This window comes from Equus asinus, chromosome 6, assembly GCF_041296235.1.
Source record: "Equus asinus isolate D_3611 breed Donkey chromosome 6, EquAss-T2T_v2, whole genome shotgun sequence".
Taxonomy (NCBI): Eukaryota; Metazoa; Chordata; class Mammalia; order Perissodactyla; family Equidae; genus Equus; species Equus asinus.
In genome coordinates, this window is record NC_091795.1 from 49,329,010 (window position 1) to 49,351,663 (window position 22,654).

General features: G+C 36.7%; 1 protein-coding gene across 17 annotated transcripts in view; it reads left to right on the plus strand.

The window, feature by feature from the left end:
- The window catches only part of WDPCP (WD repeat containing planar cell polarity effector), a 390,746-nt gene that overhangs the window by 169,579 nt on the left and 198,513 nt on the right, over positions 1-22,654 (plus strand). The window lies entirely within an intron of this gene.

Consider the following 22,654-nt stretch of genomic DNA (forward strand, 5'->3'; position numbering starts at 1 on the left):
CATCAATTATTTATAAGTGTATTGTTATTAAGTGGAGATTTTCCTATTACCTTTCTGTTACTGATTTCTAGTTTGATTCCATTGTGGTCTATGATTTCAGTTCTTTTATATTTGTTAAGGTTGTCTTATGACAAGGATATCTAGGAAAGAATGAGAATGTGTGCTCTGATGTTGGTGGAGTTACATTTCTATAAAGAGATCCAGTTGGTTCATGGTGTTATTGAGTTCTTCTATGTCTTTGCTAATTTTCTGTCTAGTTGTTCTAGACAACATTTGAGAGGGATGTTAAAGTCTCCGACTATAATTGTGGATTTGTCTTTTTATTTTCAGTTTTATCAGTTTTTCTTCACATATTTTCAGCTCTGATGTTTGATGCATACACATTTGGTTTGCTATGTCTTCATGGTGGATTGACTCCTTTATCATTATATAATGTCCCTCTCTGTCTCTGGTCATTTTCTTTGCTCTTAAGTCTTCTTTATCTGATATTAGTATAGCCACTCTGCTTTCTTTTTGTTTATGTTTATATATCTTTTCCATCCTTAAGTTTTAGCCTGCCTGTATTGTCATATTTGAAGTGAGTTTCTTGTATACAACATATACATGCGTCATCTTTTTAAATCTAGTATACTACTGTCTTTTAGTTGACATATTTATACCATTTTCACTTAATGTAATTATTGATATGTTAGGGTTTAAGTCTGTCATTTTTGTTTCTTTGTTTTCTGTTCGCTTTCTCCTTTATTTATTTTATTGTTTTCTTTTTCCTGCCTTCATGTGTGTTACTTGAACACTCTGTAGAATCTCATTTTTATTTATCTAGATTTGGGGTTTTTTTGGTTATTTTCTTATTGAGATGAAATTAACATAACAGAAATTCACCATTTTAACCATTTTAACGTGAACAATTCAGTTCTTTTTAGTATATTACCACCAACACTATCTAATTCAGAACATTTTCGTTATCCCAAAGAGAAACTCCACGTAAATTAAGTGGTCACTCCCCAGTCCTCCCTCTCCCTAGCCCCTGGAAATCACTAATTTACTTTCTGCCCCTATAATGTCCTCTTCTGGACATTTTGTATCAATGGAATCATAAAGTGTGACCTTTTATTTCATATATTCTTCTTTCAGTTAGCATAATATTTTCAATGTTCATCCATGTTGTAGTATATATCAGTACTTCATTCCTTTTTATAATATTCCGTAAGTGGATATACTTCCTTTTGTTTATCTGTTTATCAGTTGATAGACATTTGAATTGTTTCCACTTTTTGGCTATTATGAATAATGCTGCTATGAATATTTGTGTACAAGCTTTTGTATGAGCATCTGTTTTCAATTCTCTTGGGTATACCTAGGAATGGAATTGCTAGGTCATATGGTAACTCTGTCTTTGACCATTTGAGGATCCGCCAGATTGTTTTGCAGTGTGGCTGCATCATTTGACATTCCCACCGAAAATACATGAGGGTTCCAATATCTCCACATCCTTATCAACATTTGTTTTCTGACTTCTTGATTATAGCCATCCTAGTGGGTATGAAGTGGTATCTCATTGTTGGCTTGATTTGCATTTCTATAATGATTAATGATGTTGGACATCTTTTTATGTGCTTTTTGGTCATCTGTATATCTCCTCTGGAGAAATATCTGTTCAAGTCCTTTGCCCATTTTTAATTGGGCTGTTTGTCTTTTTGTCGCTGAGAATTCTTTATACATTCTGGATACTAGACCCTTATAAGACACATGATTTGCAAGTATTTTCTCTCATTCTGTAGGTTATTCTTTCACTTTTTTGATAGTTTTTGATGCACAAAAGTTTTTAATTTTGATGAAGTCCAGTTTATTGACTTTTTCTTTTGTTACTTGTGCTTTTAGTGTCATATTTAAGAAATCATTGCCTAGGCTAATGTCATGAAGATTTATACCTAGGTATCCTTCTAAGAATTTTTTTAGTTTTAGCTCTTGTTTAGGTCTTTGATTCATTTTGAGTTAATTTTTATACATGGTGTGAAGTATTGATCCAAATTCATTCTTTTACATGTGGATATCTAGTTTTCTCAGTACATTATTGCTTAGCAGGGATGAAAGTTCTATTTGCCTACTCAGCCTTCTCTGACGTCATCCCACTGAGGGGAGGGATAGGGATGGGGCTCCTGTTTCAGTCTGACAAGGTTGGAAATCACTAGGCCTTTGCTGGCATGGATGGGACCACAGTTTTTCTTGGTGTTTGGCTGGAGTAAAGCATTTATATCTAAAAAGTTTTCTGTTTTGGTAGGCTGTCCCTTTCCTGGTTCTTTGGCTAGAGAAATCAGGATTTTGTCGGGGCTGTTTTCTTCTTTGTACCCATTGTCATTTTTGGGCTGGTTACTTTTTCAGCTTCAAGTCTGGGCTATATGAGGCAAAAAGAAAACCCAGAAACTCACCACTGTGTTGTTCCTTGGGTCCCAGGGTTCCTAAGCTGGTCTACTTTCTTCTCTCCACCTTTCATTGTCTTCTTATGCTTGTTTTCATGTATAATGTCCAGGTTTCTTAATTGTACTTAGAGGGAGATATAGGAAAAAGTATTTCTACCACATCTTCCCAGAATTGGAAGCCTCTTAACACATTTTTAATACCCTAAAAACTCTATATACTGTGCCATACCTTCAAAATAAAAAAGGAAATTGTATTGAACTTCACCTTAACATAATCCTTCTATAACCTCCTGGAGGCCAGGGTGGGTTTGGGGAGCCGGGTGGTGGTGGGCAGGGGGTATGGGGCAGGGCATTCTCTAATAGGTCACAGCCGTTTTCAAGGCAGTCTGGCTTTAAGGAGTCCAAAGCCTAATTATGAATTCTCTACTGTGTGTATTCTTTCAAGAAGACTTATCAGAAGCTACACATTCCTTTCATATATTGTTACTACTTTTTTTATTGTTATTGTCATCCTCAATATCACCCAAGGAATGGTATCTTCAAACTTTTCCCTCCCTCTTTCATTGTGACATGCCATATTCTGTGATGGTACATGGTAGAGTCCGTGGATTTTTAGATCATGTAGCTTGATAGAAAATAGCAACTCTTTTCTCATTCTCAGGTGTGTTATCAGTATAGGTCAGTGGTTCTTAACTGTAGCCTGCAACTTTCACAGTTGTTCTGCCAAACTTTGATCAACGTGTAAAATCTAACTTTGCTAAAACTATGAAGACATCCTATTACACTGTTATTTATTAAATGGAGCATTGAGAAGAATGTCATGCAACATAATGTAGATGGGATATTCATTTTTTGCAAATAGGACATTCATCAGACTGTTGTTAGAGAAAAAGTGTTTTGTATGATTTGAGAACTTTGCCATGTGAACAAGTGAAGCAGCACAGTCAGTTCAATAGTTCTACATAGAGAAAGTACTGGAAGGTGATTACCGAGAAAAACATTTTCTTTTAAGTTCAATCAAATAAATGTCTTCTTCTATCTGATGAAATATAACTTGGTTAGATGAAGAGAAATTTAATTATTTAATAAGGTCACAATATCAGTTAGAAATGGTTTTTTCTTTTATCATCTATGAGAGTCTTAACATACAACAAAAATAAGTTACATCAAGTTCTCTTCCAGTTGCTAGTATGGCAAAAGTTTCCCTTTAGAAATAAAAAAGTTCCCTTGGGTTAGAATCATAGAGATAAATTGTGCAGATGCAATTCAGTGAAACTTCCCCACTTTTTCCCTGCCCTCAGTGAATAAGGTCATTTGAATAAGGGGTACAGTTTTTTATGTTTTATATGACAGATAACTGGGCAGATTTTATGCAGACCTCTGTAAGAACTTTTGTGATCTCAGTGTAGAACTTTCCCTAATGCTTATGATTAAAATATCTAATCAAGAGGTATAGTAATAGGTCATTCATCTGGGTCATTGAAGTGTTGGTCAGCTATTCCACAGAAGTGTATATTCTTAGCGGCTAAGATTTGTATGGGTTGCTTCTTGTAGTACCAAGTTTTTCTTTCTAAAATACATTACTCCATAGCTCACATGGCTGCATTGGCAGAGCATGCTAACCACACTTTTTTTTTTTTTTTTGAGGAAGATTAGCTCTGAGCTAACTACTGCCAATCCTCCTCTTTTTGCTGTGGAAGCCTGGCCCTGAGCTAACATCCATGCCCATCTTCCTCTACTTTATACATGGGATGCCTACCACAGCATGGCTTTTGCCAAGCGGTGCCATGTCGGCACCCGGGATCCAAACCGGCGAACCCTGGGCCACTGAGAAGCAGAAAGTGTGCGCTTAACCGCTACACCACCGGGCTGGCCCCCGCTAACCACACTTTCATCCTCACTGGATATCTCAGAGAAGCTACTTCTTATTGTAAAAAGACTATGGAAATTGTCTAGAGACTAGGGAGTCTGGTCTTGCTATGCTATTAACTTCTCATGTAATTTAGAGAATGATACCTAACCTCTCTGGGCGTCAGTTTTCTCACCTGCAGAATGAATGCATCACCCTAGATGAGCGCTAGTTCTTAAATAAACTTCAGCATGCATTAGAGGGCTTATTAAAACACAAATGGCCAAGCTCTACCCCTAGAGTTTCTGATCCAGTAGTTCTGAAGTAGGCCCCAAGACTTTGCATTTCTGATCAGTTCCAGGGTGATGCTGATACTAATGGTTTAGAGACCAGTCTAAGAACCACTGATCATCTCTGCCATGTCCCCCATAGTTCTCAGCCTTCTGTGATTTTGTGTGAGTTAAGCAGGTGTTTGTTGGTTGGTTGGCTCACTAAAGATCTCACACAGTCTGATAACTCTAAAATAGGCTTTCATAAAGCAAATCAGTTATCAGAAATTCAGGCATCTCTAATTTTGATAAATGGAAACTAAATTTTTTTTGAGCTTTATTGAGGTATAATTGACAAAGAAAATTGTAAGATATTTATAGGGTACATCTTGATGCTTTGATAGATGTATACATTGTGAAAAGATTCCTCCCTTCTAGTTAATTAACATATCCATCACCTCACCTCATATATTTATCATTTTTTTTTTTTTTGGTGAGAACATTTACCATCTACTTTCTTAGCATATTTCAGTCATACAATACAATATTATGAACCATAGTCACCATGTTATACATTAGATCCTCAAAACTTATTCATCTTATAGCTGAAAGTTTGTACCATTTTAATCTTTCCGTTTTCCCCATTCCGCAGCTTTTGTAACCACTTTTCTACTCTCTGTTTCTGTGAGTATTACTTTTTATTTGGATGCCACATATAAGTAATACCAAGCAGTATTTGTCTTTCTCTGTCTGGTTTATTTCACCTGGCATAATGCCTACACGTTCTGTCCATGTAGTGGCAAATGGCAGGATTTCCTTCTTTCTCATGGCTGAGTAATACTCCATTGTGTATGTGCGTGTATCACATCTTCTTGATCCATTCATCCATAGACGGACACTTAGGTTGTTTGGCAGAATGTTTTTATATACAATATGAGACATAGATTTAGTAGCATAGTAAAACTGCATATACTACTGATATTTTTGCTGTTATTTTTTGTTTTGTTTGCTGTTTTTCTTAAATTGTTTTTTAAAACTTTTACTGAATTATTTATTTTTATTTCATTTTATTTCATTTATTCAGAAAAATGAACAAATCATAAGTGTATAGCTCACTGAATTATCACATTTATCATAAGCTAGGTAACCAGCAAAGAAATAGAACATTACCAGCACTTCAGAAACCTCTCCTTTGCCACCTCCCACTCACCCTCTCTTCTTTCCAAAAGTAATCACTATCCTGAATTCTGACACCATAGGTTAGTATTACCTGTTTTTGAACTCTATATGAATGAAACTTATGATGTATTTTCTTTTGTGTTAGCCTTTTATTGCTCAACATCATGTTTATGAAAGTAGTATATGTTGTAGTATGTGGCAGTAGCAGGTTCATTTTTATTGCTGGGTATTATCTTTTCATGATAAATACTGTAGAAATCTACATTTTATTTATCCATTCTGCTGTTGAGGAACATTTCTGTCGTGTCTAGTTTTGGGCTATTACAAAAAATGTTTCTATGAATGTTCTTGTACATGTCTGTGGTGGATATATGTGGACCTTTCTAAATTTATTGAGTATTTGTGATTCTTCTATGAATTGTCTATTCATTTCATTGAAATATTTATCTTTTTTATGATTTTTAAAGCAAGTTTTGGATATTATTGATACCTTTCATGTGTCGCAAACGTTTTTTCCCTGTTTCCCAATTGTTTTTCAATCTAGCACATGTGTTTTGTTGTTGTTCCAAGAGAAGTTTTACAAGGTTAATTAATGTATCAGTGTTCTCCATTATCATTTCTTGATTCTTAGATCTTCCCCCAGGATTATAAAAGATACTTACCCCTATTTCTTTCAATCACCTTTATGACTTTGTTTTACCTTTTGGTCTTCTAACTCTGAAAATAATTTTGGCATAAGAAATAATACATAAATCCAGCTTTATTTTCTCCCATCTCTCCAGGCAGTTGTCCTAACATCGTTTTCACAATTTTCTCATGACTTATGAACCTACTTTTATTGCATGCTAACAATTACGGAACAACTTTTGGCAGCAGTCACAAAGCCATGCTTATCTATTGGAGTCTACACACGCATACCTTTTAAGAATTTGAGTCAAATTTGAAAACTGAGGTATTGCATAAAAACCTAATTTACGGTTTCTCGTAAAAAAACCTCACCAGATCATTTGTTAATACTGAACCTTGGTTTTTCAGACAAAAATTGGCCATAGCTGAGTAGCACATGTCCTCTCTATAATGGGCTTATGTTCTCCCTTTTGCCACAGTCCCCACTAGTTCTTGTTGCTTCTTACATCTGGCCTATTAAATATATTTCCATTGCCTGCTTGGTCCTATAGGCATTTAATTTATGGGTTCTATATATTTCCAGTAATCTATTGCTGTGCCCTCTCCACACCATGTCCCTTACTATAAATTTGTGTATAGTATGAAGGGTTCTTCAAATTGTCCCTGCTTTATAATAAGTTTTCAAATTTTCAGATGAACTCTAGGGTCCTTTTGTTAAGTTCTAAACAAACAAAAGAAATCCCGTAAGGATTTTGATGAGAAGAGCATGAATATATGAATTAATTTTGGAAGAATCAACATATTTATAATATTGAATTCTTCTGTTCAATAATAGCTTTCTCTCCATTTATTCAAGTTTTCCTTTACATCCCTAAATATATTTTTATATGGATATATGCTTTATGTTATATTTACTCCTGTGTATATTGGGTTTTTTGCTATTATGACTAAAATATTTTTAAAATTAAACTTCCTAACTTCTGATTGCTGGTATATAAGAAATATTGATGTTTATATATTTGTGGTTTTTGTTTTTTGTGGTTTTTTTTGGTGAGAAAGATTGCCACTGAGCTAATATCTGTGCCAATTTTCCTCTATTTTGTATGTGGGACACACCACAGCGTGGTTTGATGAGTGGTGTGTAGGTCCGTGCCTGGGATGCGAACCCCGGCCACCAAAGTGGAGCACCAGAACTTAACCACTATGCCACTCAGGCCAGCCCTGATGTTTCTCCATTAATTTTATAGTGGATTATTACCCTTTTGAACATTTTAAAATTATTTCTAAAAGTTTTCAGTAGATTATTTTGCCTTTCCAAGGTGGACAATCATGTTGTCTACAAATAATCATTTCCCATCTTACTTCCCATATTTATACCTCTCATTTTTATCTAGTAAATAACAGTGGTGATGAAACACTTTTGTCTTATTTGCAGCTTCAAAGAAAATGTTGCTACTCTTTCATAATTTAGCATGATACTGTCAGTTGTTTTTAAATACACAGTGGTTTTTCTTTTTTTAAAATAAAACTTTTAGAATTTACAGAAAACTTGCAGAGTTCCCATATACCCCTTAGCCAGTTTCCCCTGATGTTAACATCTTGCATTACCATGGGGTATTGGTCAAAACTAAGAAATGGACATTGGCACATTACTATTGACTAAATTCCAAACTTTATCCAGATTTCACTGGTTTTTCCACTATTGTCCGTTTTTCTCTTCCAGGATCTAATCCAGGATACCACATCCATTTAGCCTTCCTGACTTACCCCCCACCCACTTGCACACACAAATACACTTTTTTCACATTAATATCATACCACACACATACATACATGTACACACACCTATGCTTTTTCACGTTAATTATATCATAACACAAATACACACACATACACACAGGCACACACCCCAGCCATCTGGTTTTTCTACTCCACATTCCACCTTGGAGACCTTTTGTGTAGCTGATGAGGATGGGATGTTTCTCTTCCCATCTGTGGCTGAGAAAGAGGGTGGGGGCAGAGCTGGGTCAAGCAGCTAGCATGCTTAATATATGCTTAGAGCACCAACTGAGCAGGGGAGACAAGAACAACAGCAAAAACCCAGCTAACTTTTTTTGGAAAGGATTAGTTATATATACAGATGGTCCCTGACTAATGATGATTCCTCTTACAATTTCTCAACTTTACAATGGTGCTAAAGGGATACATGTCCAGTAGAAACTGTACTTCAAATTTTGAATTTTGATCTTTTCCTGGGCTAGCAATATGCAATACAATACTGTCTTGTGATGCTGAGCAGTAGCAGCGAGCTGCAGCTCCCAGTCAGCCACGTGATCACGAGGGTAAACAACCGATACTCTTACAACCATTCTGTACCCTTATGACCATTTGGTACCCATATGAAAGCTTTTCACTTTAATTACAGTATTCAATAAATTAAATGAGATAATCAATACTTATTATAAAATAGGGTTTGTGTTAGATGATTTTGCCCAACTGTAGGCTAAGGAAGTGTTCTGAGCATGTTTAAGGTAGGCTAGACTAAGCTATAATGTTCGTTAGGTTAAGCGTATTAAATGCATTTTCGATTTACAATATTTTCAAATTACGATGCTTTTATCAGTATGTAACCCCACTTTAAGTCGAGGAAGACTTACATATATATATATTTTTTTTTTTCTTTTCTCTTACTTTTTTTTCTGAGGAAGATTCACCTGAGCTAACATCCTTTGCCAATCTTCCTCCTTTTTTTGCTTTTTTGGGTATGTGAGCTGCCACCACAGCATGGCCACTGACAGACGAGTGGCGTAGGTCCATGCAAGCACACTAAACTTAACCACTAGGCCACTAGGGCCGGCCTTCTCTTACTTTTATTGCGGTAAAACACACATAACATAAAATTTACTATCTTAATCATTTTTAACTGTACAGTTCACTGGTGTTGAATACTGTTACATTGTTGTGTAACCACCACCACCATTATCCCTATAACACTTTTCATCTTATAAAACTGAAGCTCTGTACCTATTAAATAATAACTCCCCATTCTCCCCTCCCCACAGCCCCTGGCAACCACCATTATACTTTCTGTCTCTATGATTCTGACTACTCTAAGTACCTCATATAAGTGGAATAACATGGTATTTGTCCTTTTGTGACTGGCAAATTTCACTTATAATGTCCCCAAGGTTCATCCATGTTGTAGCATTTTACAGAATTTCCTTCCTTTTTAAGGCTGAATAATATTCCATTGTATGTCCAATCACATTTTGCTTATCCATTCATCGGTTGATGGACACTTGGGTTGCTTCCATGTTTTAGCTATTCTGAATAATGCTGCTAAGAACATGAGTGTACAGATATCTCTTTGAGACTCTACCTTCAATTCTTTTGGATATATGTACTGAGTGGAATTGCTGAATCTTATGACAATTCTATTTTTAATTTTTTGCGGAAATGCCATACATTTTTCAGAGCAGCTGTACCATCTTATATTCCCACCAATGGTGCACAAGGGTTCCAATTTCTCCTATTCCCTATCAACAGCTGTTTTTCTGTTTTTTGACAGCAGCCATCCTAATGGGTGTGAGGCAGTATCTCATTGTAGTTTCAATTTTCATTTCCCTAATAACTAGTGATATTGAGTATCTTTTCAGGTGCTTATTGGCCATTTGTATATCTGGGGAAGTGTCTATTCAAGTCCTTTGCCCTCTTTTGAATTGGGTTGTTTGTATTTTTGTTTTTGAGTTTTAGGAGTTCTTTATATGTTCTGGATATTAATCTCTTATCAGATATATAATTTGCAAATGTTTTCTCCCATTCTGCAGGTTGTCTTTTTACTCTGTCAGTAGTGTCTTTTAATACACAAATATTTTTAGTTTTCATGAAGGCTAATTTGTCTATTTTTTCTTTTGTTACCTGTGCCTTTGGTGTCATGTCCAAGAAATCACTGGTAAATCCAGTGTTGTTAAGTTTTTTCCTATGTTTTCTTCTAAGAGTTTTGTTGATTTAGCTTTCACATTTAGGTCCTTGATCCATTTGGAGTTAACTTTTATATACGGTATTAGGTAAGGGTCCATCTTCATTCTTTTGCATGTGGATATCCAGCGTCTGCCAAGGACCATTTGTTGAAAAGACTATCCTTTCCCTGTTGAATGCTCTTGGCACCCTACTCACAAATTATTTCACTATATGTGAGGGTTTATTTTGGGGCTCTCTGTTCTATTCCATTGGTCTATATATCTGTCTTTATGCCAATACCACACCAGTACCATACTGTTTTGACCACTGTGACTTTGTAATAAGTTTGGAAATCAGGAAGTGTGAGTCCTCCAGTTTTGTTCCTCTTTTTCAAGATTGTTTTAGCTATTCAAGGTCCCTTGAGATTCCATATGAATTTTAAGATGGGTTTTTCGGCAAATAACATCATTGGGATTTTGGTAGGGGTTGCATTGGATCTGTAGATTGCTTTGAGTAATATCAACATTTTAGCAATATTAGGTCTTCCAATCTCTGAACATGGGATGTATTTCCATTTATTTATGTCTTTTTAAATTTCTTTCAGCAATGTTTTGTAGTTTTCAATGAACAAGTCTTTCACCTCTCTGGTTAAGTTAATCCCTAACTATTTTATTCTTTTTGATGCTACTATAAGAGGAATTAATTTCATTATTGAAGTGGCAAGAGTTGGCATCCTTGCCTTGCTCCTGATCTTAGAGGAAAGCTTTTCAGTCTTTCACCCATGAGTATGAGGTTTATTGTGGGTTTTTCATATATGGCTCTTATTAGGTTGAGGCAGGTTCCTTCTATTTCTATTTTGTTGAGTGTTTTTATTATCAAATAGTGTTGAATTTTGTCAAATGCTTTTTTTGCATTAATTGAGATGATCATATGCTTTTTCCCTTCATTTTGGTGATGTGCATATTACATTGACCAGTTTCTGTATATTGAACCATCCTTACATTCCAAGAATAAATCACACTTTGTCCTGTTGTATAATCCTTTTAATATGCTGCTAAATTCTGTTTGCCAGTACTTTGTTGAGGATTTTTGCATCACTGTTCATAAGGGATATTGGTCTGTAGTTTTCTCTTGTAGTATCTTTGTCTGGCTTTGGTACTGAGGTTATGCTGGCCTCATAGAATAAGCAAAGAAGTGTTCCCTCCTCTTTAATTTTTTGGAAAAGTGTGAGAAAGACTGGTGTTAGTTCTTTTTGAAATGTTTGGTAGAATTCACCTGTGAAGCTGTCAGGTCCAGGGCTTTTCTTTGTTGGGAAACTTTTGATTACTGATTCAATCTCCTTACTAATTATAGTAAGATTTTCTATTTCTTCATGACTTAGTTTTGGTAGGTTTGGGGTCTAAGAATTGTACATTTCATCTAGGTTATTCAATTTTTTGGTGTACAGTTGTTCATAGTACTCTTTTATAATCCTTTCATTTTATTATTTTATTGAGGTCATAAAAGTTTATAACATTCTGAAATTTCAATACCTTATTATTTGTCAGTCACCATGTAAATGTGCCCTTTCACCCCTTGTGCCAACCCCCCAATCCCCTTCTCCTCTGGTAGCCACTCAACTGTTCTCTTTGTCCATGTGTTAGTTTATCTTCCACACATGACTGAAATCATATGATTTAATATGGTTGTCTTTCCTTGTCTGGCTTATCTCACTTAACATAATACCCTCAAGGTCCGTCCATGTTGTTGCAAATGGGACGATTTTGTCTTTTTTAATGGCTGAGAGTAGTATTCTATTGTGTGTGTATATATATATACACACACACACCATATCTTCTTTATCCAGTCATCAGTCAGTGGGCACTTGGGTTGCGTCCACTTCTTGGCTATTGTGAATAATGCTGCAATGAACATAGGGGTGCATAAGTCTCTCTGAATTGATTTCAAGTTCTTTGGATAAATACCCAGTAGTGGGATAGCTGGGTCATATGGTATTGATATTTTTAGTATTTTGAGAAATCTCTGTACTGTTTTCCATAATGGCTGCACCAGTTTGCATTCCCACCAGCAGCGCATGAGGGTTCCCTTTTCTCCACATCCTCTCCAACATTGTCTTGGTGATTATAGTCATTCTAACGGGTGTAAGGTGATATTTCAGTGTAGTTTTGATTTGCATTTCCCTGATGATTAGTGATGTTGAACAACTTTTCATGTGCCTATTGGCCATCTGTATCTCTTCTTTGGAAAAATGTCTGTTCATATCCTCTGCCCATTTTTTGATGGGGTTGTTTGTTTTGTAGTTCATTTGTGTGAGTTCTTTATATATTTTGGAGATTGACCCCTTATCAGATATATGATTTGCAAACATTTTCTCAGGATTGCTTTAGCTATTCATCAGGGTCTTTTTTTGCACCATATGAATTTTAGGATCCTTTGTTCTGTTTCCATGAAGAATATCATTGGGATTCTGATTGGGATTGCATTGAATCTGTAGATTGCTCTAGGTAGTATGGACATTTAAACTATGTTCTTCCAATCCATGTACGTTTCCATTCTTTATGTCATCATCAATTTGTTTCAATAATGTTTTATAGTTTTCTTTATATAGGTCTTTTAACTTCCTTGATTAAATTTATTCCTAGATATTTTATTCTTTTTGTTACAATTGTAAATGGGATTGTATTCTTGTGTTCTCTTTGTGTTAGTTTGTTATTAGAGTATAGAAGTGCAACTGACTTTTGTAAGTTGATTTTGTACCCTGCAACTTTACTGTGGTTGTTGATTATTTCTAATAGGTTCCAAATGGATTCTTTAGGGTTTTCTATATATAAAATCATGTTGTCTGCAAACAGTGAGAGTTTCACTTCTTCATTTCCATTCGGATTCCTTTTATTCCTTTCTCTTGCCTAATTGTTCTAGCCAAAACCTCCAGTACTGTGTTGAATAAGAGTGGTGAGAGCGGGTACCCTTGTCTTGTTGCTGTTCTCAGAAGGATGGCTTTCAGTTTTTCCCTGTTGATTATGATGTTGGCTTTGGCTTTGTCATATATGGCCTTTATTATGTTTAGGTACTTTCCTTTATACCCATTTTATTGAGAGTTTTTGTCATAAATGGATCTTGGATCTTATCACATGCTTTCTCTGTGTCTGTGGAGATTATCATGTGGTTTTTATTCTTCATTTTGTTAATGTGGTGTATCACATGGATTGATCTCCAGATGTTGAGCCATCCCTGTGTCCCTGGTATCAATCTCACTTGAACATGGTGTATGATCTTTTTAATGTATTGCTGTATTCAGTTTGCCCATTTGTTGTTGAGGATTTTTGCATTATCTTCATTAGCAATACTGGCCCGTAATTTTCCTTCTCTTGTTGTCTTTGTCTGGCTTTAGCATCATGGTGATGTTGGTCTTGTAAAATGCGTTAGGAAGTGTTCTGTCTTTTTCAACTGTTTGAAATAGTTTTAGAAGGATAGGTATTCAGTCTTCTTTGAATGTTTGCTAGAATTCTCCAGAGAAGCCATTTGGTTCTGGACTTTTATTTATGGGGAGGTTTTTGATTACTTTTTCTATCTCTTCACTTGTGATTGGTCTGTTCAGATTCTCTGTTTCTTCTTGATTCAGTTTTGGGAGGTTGTAAAAGTCTAAAAATTTATCCATTTCTTCTAGATTTTCCCATTTGTTGGCATATAGTTTTTCATAGTATTCTCTTATAATCTTTTGTATTTCTGTTGTATCCATTGTAGTTTCTCCTCTTTCATTTCTAATTTTATTTATTTGAGACTTCTCTCTTTTTTTCTTTGTGAGTTTTGCTAAGGGTTTGTCACTTTTGTTTATCTTCTCAAAGAACCAGCTCTTTGTTTCATTGATCCCTTCTATTATTTTTTTTGGTTTCAATTTCATTTATTTCTGCTCTAAGTTTTATTATTTGCATGCTTTTGCTCACTTTGGCTTTGTTTTTTCTTCTTTTTCTAATTCTATTAGGTGTAGTTTAAGATTGCTTATTTGAGATTTTTCTTGTTTGTTAAGGTGGACCTATATTGCTAAGAATCTCCCTCTCAGGACCGCTTTTGTTGTATCCCATAAGAGTTGGTATGTTGTATTTTCATTTTCATTTGTCTCCAGGTATTTTTTAATTTCTCCTTTGACTTATTCATTGACCCACTGGTTGTTTACTAGCATGTTGTTTAGTTTCCACATAATTCTGACTTTCCCAGTTTTTTTCTTGTAGTTGATTTCTAGTTTCATAGCATTGTTGTCAGAAGAGATGCTTGGGATGATTTCAATCTTCTTAAATTTATTGAGGCTTGCCTTGTTTCCCAAGAATATGGCCTATGTTTGAGGATGATCCATGTGCACTTGAGAAGGATGTGTATTCTGCTGTTTTTGGATGGAATGCTCTGTATGTATCTATTAAGTCCATCTGATCAAGTGTTTCGTTTAAATCTACTATTTCCTTGTTGACTTTTTGCCTGGATAATCTGTCTGTTGGTGTAAGTGGGGTCTTGTGGTCCCCAACTATTATTGTGTTGCTGTTAATTTCTCCCTGTAGGTCTGTTAATAGTTGCTTTATGTACTTTGGTGCCCCTGTGTTAGATCATATATATTAATAAGTGTTATGTCCTCCTGGTGGAATGTCCCTTTGATCATTATATACTGCCCCTCTTTGTCTCTCATTGTCTTTTTTAACTTGAAGTCTGCTTTGTATGATATCAGTATTGCAACACCTGCTTTCTTTTGTTTGCCATTAGCTTGGAGTAGTGTCTTCCATCCCTTCACTCTGAGCCTATGTTTGTCTTTAGAGCTGAGATGTGTTTCCCAGAGGCAGCATATTGAGCATATTATTGGGTCTTGTTCTTGAATCCATCCTGCCACTCTATGTCTTTTAATTGGAGAATTCAGTCCATTTGCATCTAGAGTGATTATTGATATATGAGGGCTTAATGCTGCCATTTTTTTTTTAGTTTTTCATTTTTCTCCCCAACGCTCCCCAGTACATAGTTGTATATTTTTAGTTGTGGGTCCTTCTAGTTGTGGCCTGTGGGATGCCGCCTCAGCATGGCCTGATGAGTGGTGCCATGTCCACACCCAAGATTTGAACTGGTGAAACCCTGGCCTCCAAAGCAGAACGCATGAACTTAACCACTTGGCCACCAGGCTGGCCCCAATGCTGCCATTTTATCACTAATTTTCTGGTGAGTCTGTATTTCCCTTGTTTCTTGTCCCCTGTATTTCAGACTGCCAATTCAGTTTGGTAGTTATTTATAATGGTTTTCTCAGTTTTCTCTTTGTCATTTGAGTCTCTGTTCTGTTTATTTTTTTAGTGGTTACCATGAGGTTTTTATTAAAAATCTCGTAGATGAGATAGTCCATTTTCTGATAGCCTCTTATTTCCTTAGTCTAAGCTGCTCCATCCCTTTTCTCTTCCCCTTCTAAGTTATCATTGTCACAACTTATTTGATTTTGTGTTGTAAGTTTGTGGTTAAAATTATGCGATTATATTTTCCATCCCTTTATCTTTAATGTTATAATTAAGTGTTTCCTAACCTATTCTGATAGAGAGCTGCCATTTTCTGATTTTGTTTGCCTATGTATCTCCTTGCTCGTGACTTTGTAAACCCTTTCTTTTTCTTTTCAGGTATGAGTGCCTTCTTGAGTATTTCTTGTCGGGGGGGGGGGTGGATCTTATGGTGATAAACTCCATTACCTTTTGTTTATCTGGGAAAATTTTTATTTCTACATCGTATCTGAAGGAGATTTTCACTGGATAGAGTATTCTTGGCTGAAAGTTTTTGTCTTTCAGGATTTTGAATATATCATTCCACTGTCTCCTAGCCTGTAAGGTTTCTGCTGAGAAATCTGCTGAAAGCCTGATAGAGGTTGCTTTGTAAGTTATTTTCTTCTGCCTTACTGCCCTTGATATTTTTTCTTTGTCATTGACTTTTGCTAGTTTTACTACTATATGCCTTGGAGCAGTTCTTTTTACATTGATATAAATAGGAGTTATATTAACTTCTTTTACTTGTATTTCCAGCTCCTTCCCCAGGTTTGGGAAGTTCTCAGCTATTATTCTTTTGAACAAGCTTTCTGCTCCATTTTCCTCTGCTCCCTCCTCTTCTCCCTCCCTCCCTCCTTCCTCTTCTCTGGAATTCCTATAATCCTTATGTTGCATTTCCTCATTGAGTTGGATATTTCTCTGAGAGCTTCTTCATTTATTTTTAGTCTTAGTTCTCTCTCCTCCTCCATCTGAAGTATTTGTATATTTCTTTCCTCCAGACTGCTAATTCTGTCCTCCATAATATCAGCTCTGTTATTCAGGGAGTCCAGATTTTTGTCTCCTCTATTGTGTTTTTCAACTCCAAAATTTCTGATTGGTTTTTCTTTATAGTTTCCATCTCTTTTGTGAAGAATTCCCTCTGTTGATTAATTTCGGTCCTGATTTCATTGAATTGTCTATCTCTATTTTCTTGTAACTTGTTGAGGTTTTTTTACGATAGCTATTTTGAATTCTCTGTCATTTAGATCATAAATTTCTGTATCTTCAGGATTGATTTCTGGGTACTTGTCAATTTCCTCCTGGTCTGGAGTATTAATATATTTCTTCATATTATTTGTTGGTGTAGATTTGTGCCTTCACATAGTATAGTATCTGGTCACAGCTTCCATCTGCTGCCACTCGTGGGGGGGGGGGGTCAAGAGCTGTGTCTTCTGAGCCTGCCACAACCCCTGGTGTCTATCCCTGTCCTTTGGAATCTATACTGATAGGTCCCGTCTGTGATTGTTAACTCGCTCACAGCTGCTGCTTTTCTAACCTATGTTCAGGCACTCTGGCCTACTGGCTAAGCTGGAGCAGTGGGCAGGGGGAGGGGTGCTGTATTTCGCCTGCATGATTCTGGGGGTGTTCTTGCACTGTGCTCGCTATCTGTTCTCCTGGGGTGCTGGCTTGATGAAGATTCCCTCACAATAGCTTAGCCACCTCTGTGTTGGGCTTTCTCATGGGCTTTGAAGGTACTTTAAAGGTACTTTGGAGAGCAAAGGTGTTCCCATGGAAAGCCATCCCTGCCCCCTCTTTTCTCAGAGCTATGCATGGTCCCATACCCTGGGTCACTGTCATTTGAGAGAGGAGATCCCCTTACCACCTTCCACTTCCTCTGGGGGGCCAGCATCTCCACCTTCAGATATATGGCTGCATGGGCCTCTCAGATGTCTTTTGTGTTGTGTGAATGTTCTCTGTTGGTTTATGAATGTCCTTTTCATTGGATCGTCATGGGAGAGTCTAAGGGAAGTGCTCACTCTGCATGATGCTGATGTCATTCCTTCACATGGCAACACTTATAATCCTTTTTATTTCTGTAGAATCAGTAGTAATATTCTCAAATTCATTTCTGATTTTAATAATTTGAGTCTTCTCTTTTCTTAGTCTATCTAGCTAAAGGTTTGTCAATTTTGTCAATATTTTCAGAGAACCAACTTTTTGTTTCATTTATTTTCTCTATTATTTTTCTACTTTCTGTTCATATCTCTCTAATCTTTATTATTTCTTTCCTTTTGCTAGCTTTGGGCTTAGCATGTGGTTTCTCTAGTTCCTTAAGTTGTAAAGTTAGGTTATTGATTTGAGATCTTCCTTGTTTTTCAATGTAAGCATTTATAGTTACAAATTTCCCCCTTAGCACTGCTTTCACTTAATCCCATAAGTTTTGGTATGTTGTGTTTTCATTTTCATTCATCTCTTAGTATTTTCTAATTTCCCTTTTCATTTGTTCTTTGAACCATTCGTTGCAAAATTGGTTTAAAAATGTATTGTTTAATTTCCACAACTTCATGAATTATCCAGTTTTATTTTTGTTCTTGCTTTCTAACTTGATCGTGTTGTGGTGAGATAAGATACCTTGTATGATTTTTATCTTTGATATCTATTGAGACTTAATTTATGACCTGACATATGGTTTGTCCTGGAAAATGTTCCACATGCACTTGAGGAAAAAAGTATATGCTGTTTTTGGGTAGCATGTTCTGTGTATATTTGTTAGATCTAGTTTGTCTATTGTGTTAAATCCTCTATTTTCTTTCATGTCTCCTGTCTGGTTATTTTAGCCATGACTGTGGGTGAGGCATTGTAGTCTCCAACTATTGTTGTAGAACTGTCTATTTCTCCCTCCAGTTCTATCACTTCTTGCTTCATATATTTTGATAGTCTGTCATTAGGTGCATAAATGTTTATAATAGTTATATCTTCTTCCTGTAGTGAACCTTTTATTAATATCATGTCCTTTGTCTCTAGTAGCCTTTTTTGTTTTAAAGTCTATTTTCTCTGACATTAGTATAGCTATCCCATCTCTCTTTTAGTTATTTGCAGGGAATATCCTTTTCTATCCTTTGACTTCCAGTCTGTTTGTATCTTTGGGTCTCAAATGAGTCTCTTGTAGGCAGCATATAGTTGGGTCATATGTTTTTATCCATTCTGCCAATCTCTGTTTTTTGATTGGAGAATTTATTCTGTTTACGCTAAGAGTAATTACTGATGAGGAAGTACATACTTCTGTCATTGTGCTATTTGTTTTGTATATGTGCTGTAGTTCTTTTTGGTCCCTCATTTCCTGCATTACTATTATAACCAAGCACAGTGGGTTCATCTCTTGGTGAGTGCAGAGCCAAAAAGTACAACGAAGGCAGAAGTAAGTGAAGAAAGGTTTATTACTTGCACAAGTAATGGATAACACTAGGGATATTTTCCCAAAGCAGTGCCTCTCCTAATGAGGGTTTGAGGGGGCCTTTTACGGTTAGTGTACAGTTCATGAATATTCAGTTAAGGAAAAGGTGGGAGACTGTGGTTTATCGCCTAACAGCCAGCCATGTTCTTTTTTTTTTTTTTTTAAAGATTTTATTTTTCCTTTTTCTCCCAAAGCCCCCCAGTACACAGTTGTGTATTTTTACTTGTGGGTCCTTCTATTTGTGGCATGTGGGACGCCGCCTCAGCATGGCCTGACAAGCAGTGCTATGTCTGTGCCCAGGATCCAAACCACCGAAACCCTGGGCCACCGAAGTGAAGCACGCAAACTTAACCACTTGGCCACAGAGCTGGCTCCAACAGCCATGTTCTTTTAAGGCACATGTGTGGCATGTGCACATACTACTACATATATCACATGATCTAAAAATGGCTGCTTTGCCCCTTCCCAGAGGAGAATTTAAGATGTTAATGAGATTATAGTGGGAACAGTTCACTTTATTTTAGAGCAGTCTGAGGCGGCTAAATCTGGCTTCAGCTAGCTTGCTTGTGGGAACTTTTTCTGTTTAGGCTCTTCCTGGAACTTCTGTCTACAAAACACTCAACAGATAATGTTAATTTTTATCAGATCCTCAGTACCCCTTTCTTTTCCTGGCTCCCTGGTTACACTGTCTTCTTTTGTGTTTAGTTGATTTTTTGTAATGAAATGTTTAAATTCCTTTCTCATTTACTTTGTATATATTCTATACCTATTTTCTTTGTGGTTACCATGGAGATTATATTTAACATCCTAAAGTTGTAACACTCTAATTTGAATTTATACCAACTTAACTTCAGTAACATAGAAAAATTCTGCTCCTTTCTAGGTCTGTCCTCACCCCTTTCAGTTTCTGTTATCACAGAATTAGATCTTTATACATTGCATGCCCCAAAACACACACTAACAATTTTTTTTAATTCATTAGATTCTTAAACTATATAGAAAACAAGATTTGGAGTTACGAACCAAAGGTACAGTAATACTAGCTGTCACACTAATAATTGTGTTTTTTTCCCCTTTAAATGTGTTAGTTTCTTAAATCATACAGAAAACAAGTACAAAATACAGTTCAAGTCATTGTTACAATAATACTAGCTTTTATAATGGCCCGCATATTTACCTTTATTGACATCTTTATTTCTCCATATGGCTTTAGGTTACTATGTAATATCTTTTCATTTCACCCTGCAGGAGCCACTTCACCATTTCTTGCAGGACAGGTCTAGTGGTCATGAACTCCCTCAGCTTTTGTTTATAATGTCTTCTCAGGTCTTTTCTGAGTCTTTCCCTGGGCATGTGCAGTCACTTTCTAATTTTCCTGTCTATGCAGTGATTTCTTAGTGTCCTAGTCTTTAATGTCTGGCTCTCAAAAGAGGAAAAAGCAAAAAATGAAGAGGGGGAGAAATGGATACCAGCCCTTTAAATCCCCTGGAAGTCACTTCAGCCAGATTAGGAAGGACCTGTAACAGTGGGGGGAGGTGCAACAACACTGGCTGCCTGCTTCCTTGTCTGCACCTCAGTGATCAGAAGCAGCAATCAATGATCAGAGCAGTTCCACAATATTTGGAGGGCAGTCCTTTTCCCCACACCCATCCCCCATAGTTGTACGGGCTGCTCTGTAGAGGAACATGTCATGCACAGCTACCCATCACGTGGCTAGGGGAGGGAGATGGGTAGCTACTACTGTGGTAAAAGCTGAAATTGACCAAAATTAGTCACAATTTACCATCTAAGACTTACCCTAGAAGTTGCAAGCCTTCAACAGACTCCAGACTTCCAAAATAGTTACATCAGGCAGACTCTGCCAGTGCAATTGTTGTCTAGATGGGGAGACAGATTCCTGGCGTTTCCCACTTTGCCATCTTCCCAGATCCTCCCTGTTGTTGTTTTCTTTAAGTCATGTTAACCACACATTTGTCTCTTCCTAACCAACTAAGCATCTGAAATATATTTTGTATCTTATGGAATTCCTTTTGGGGATCTTTAGATAGGATTATATATAATTTTTCTCCCTTTACTATAAGGATAGTCAATTTTATTGACAGATTTCCTAAATAATAAACTATCCTTACATACCTGGAATGTACTACCCTAACCACAACTATTGAAGCAGTTATAAACAATAACACTGGACCCAAAAATTGCATATTACCATAAGATGCTTATTTCAAAGTAAGGGCATTACTATTTTACAGATGCAAATGAGCCTCAACCTTGATATCTCTTATGTCCTGAGGAATAATTGCATGAAACTATCATTCTTGCAGTGACATTTAAAACCTTAGGCTCATTTCTACAATATAAGAAGAGAAAAATCTTCATAATAATCAAGGAGATAGAATAAAATCGTAAAATATACTTGATCCAAAAGAATGCCAGAAAAGCAGAAAAAAGAAACACAGAATAAATGGGACAAATGGAAAACAAATAGTAGTGTGGTAGATTTTAAAACCAAAACATGACTAACCACATTGTATGTAAATAGTCTATACCCTCCAATTTAATAAAATAGAAACAGCGCCAGACAGAACAACATCCCTGAAAATCAGGACAGACCTGAGATAATCACAGTGAATGTAGATGAAAAGACAGAGATTAGAGCTATTAGAAATATGTATTAGATATAGAAGACAGATGATTCAACATTAGGATCATGGGAAGAAAAGAGGTACTCAAACATACAATGCAAGGAAAAAGTTCCTGAAATGACAAAAGAAAAGAATCTAGCAGTGCAATCCAAGAATATTACACCCAGTTGAGATTTCTGTCAAGTTTAGATACAATAGACAAGTATTCTCAAACATGAAAGTCCTCAGAAAATATAGCATCTGTGAGCCCTTTGTGAAAAAAGTGCTTAACAGTAAATTTAAATAAAAGTCTTCTCAAAAATGGAGAATGTTAATGGAAAAACAAAGAAGCATAGTGGTGAGCAATCTATTTATGACTAAGTGAAGCTAAACAACTATACAAATTATGATTAGAAAAGAAATTGAGTATTGAGGGACTCATGGCAGAGTGAGCTCTTCCCTTGGACTCTCTCCTCTAAAATACAACCAAAAGAACATTCATACGCCAACAGAGGACATACACACAACACAAAAGACGTCTGAGAGACCCATGCAGCCATACACCTGAAGGTGGTGGTGGGGCTGGATCTTCCAGAGGAAGAGGAGGTTGATCAGTATGAGCTCCACAGAGAGAGAGGGGCCACAGCTGGGGGAGGTGAGCAGCTGAGGAGAGGCACCCCGTTCCCGCCTGGCACTCCAGCCCCACGATCACCCGGAGTGAGGTGCAGTGAGAGAGGGGCCAGCTAGGGGAGGTGTGCAGCTGAGGAGAGGTGCCCCATCCCCATCCCATACTCCAGCCCCATGATCACCCGGAGTGAGGTGCAGAGAGAGAAGGGCTGGCTGGGGGAGATGCCTGACTGAGGAGAGGTGCCCCGTCCCCGCCTGGTGCTCCATCCCCACAACTGCCTGGAGCATGGTGTGGAGAGAGAAGCGGTGGCTGGTGGAGCCCCATGAGCACCAGAGTACCACACAGAGAGAGAGGCAGCAGTTGGGTGAGGCACACAGGTGTAAGAAAGT